Here is a 1,607-nt window from a genome sequence, read left to right on the forward strand (position 1 = left end):
CACAACGTGGGTTAGGTTAAGGCACAACGTGGGTTACGTTAAGGCACAACGTGGGTTACGTTAAGGCACAACGTGGGTTACGTTAAGGCACAACGTGGGTTACGTTAAGGCACAACGTGGGTTACGTTAAGGCACAACGTGGGTTACGTTAAGGCACAACGTGGGTTACGTTAAGGCACAACGTGGGTTACGTTAAGGCACAACGTGGGTTACGTTAAGGCACAACGTGGGTTAGGTTAAGGCACAACGTGGGTTAGGTTAAGGCACAACGTGGGTTAGGTTAAGGCACAACGTGGGTTACGTTAAGGCACAACGTGGGTTACGTTAAGGCACAACGTGGGTTACGTTAAGGCACAACGTGGGTTACGTTAAGGCACAACGTGGGTTACGTTAAGGCACAACGTGGGTTACGTTAAGGCACAACGTGGGTTACGTTAAGGCACAACGTGTGTTAGGTTAAGGCACAACGTGGGTTAGGTTAAGGCACAACGTGGGTTAGGTTAAGGCACAACGTGGGTTACGTTAAGGCACAACGTGGGTTACGTTAAGGCACAACGTGGGTTACGTTAAGGCACAACGTGGGTTACGTTAAGGCACAACGTGGGTTACGTTAAGGCACAACGTGGGTTACGTTAAGGCACAACGTGGGTTACGTTAAGGCACAACGTGTGTTAGGTTAAGGCACAACGTGGGTTAGGTTAAGGCACAACGTGGGTTAGGTTAAGGCACAACGTGGGTTAGGTTAAGACACAAATTGCGTTACAAATTGCGTTACATTGCGGTACAAATTGCGTTACATTGCGGTACAAATTGCGTTACATTGCGGTACAAATTGCGTTACAAATTTGGTTAGGTTAAGGTGCAAAATGGGTTGGATTACAGTACACAACATGGTAAGAGATAGTGTGTTTGGGGGGGGGGGGGGGGGGCAGGTTCGTTGGTAGTGATCATTGTAAGTGAATGTCTGAGGCAGCGTCAGTATGTCACAGCAGTTCTGTCTCGTCAGGATGCGCTTTTCGCTCGTGACTGGAGGCGCGCCGCGTCTGTGGTTGCGGCAAGGGAGTGGCAGACCTGTGTGATTCATTCCTGCCATTGTTTCTGTGCCGTAACAGGAGGCAGTGTGGTGGTGTTGGGTGCACCCCTGTGTAGGACATGTGTGGGTGTTGGTGGCTTATCTGAGCAATTGTGGATGTTGGACGGGTGGGATATTCTATTTTATAATTGGACCCCCTGGTGTGGTTATCATAGTGTGGATGGTGTACTGTGGCGGAGAGGATGCACCGGACGTTGGTCCATGCTGGTGCTTACATATCGTATCTGTGTCTGTTACAGGCAGAGAGTAATGTGTGATGGAGTGTCTCGCTGAGGTGTGGTTCATATTGTGTGCACAGACTTACAGCATGTATAGGGACAGCGGGAATTTGGCATATTGGATATAACTCGTCATGAAACGCAAGATATAGGGGTGGATTGCAACGTACGAGTGCGGGAAGAGTCCGCCGTTCATCCGCTTGGGTTGCGATTTGGGCGGTTGGGGTGGGGCACGTGCGGGTGCGGGTGGAGTGATTGTCGGTTGACTACTTCGTGCGACGCAGGCACTGGCGTTC

This window comes from Schistocerca cancellata, unplaced genomic scaffold, assembly GCF_023864275.1.
Source record: "Schistocerca cancellata isolate TAMUIC-IGC-003103 unplaced genomic scaffold, iqSchCanc2.1 HiC_scaffold_553, whole genome shotgun sequence".
Lineage (NCBI taxonomy): Eukaryota > Metazoa > Arthropoda > Insecta > Orthoptera > Acrididae > Schistocerca > Schistocerca cancellata.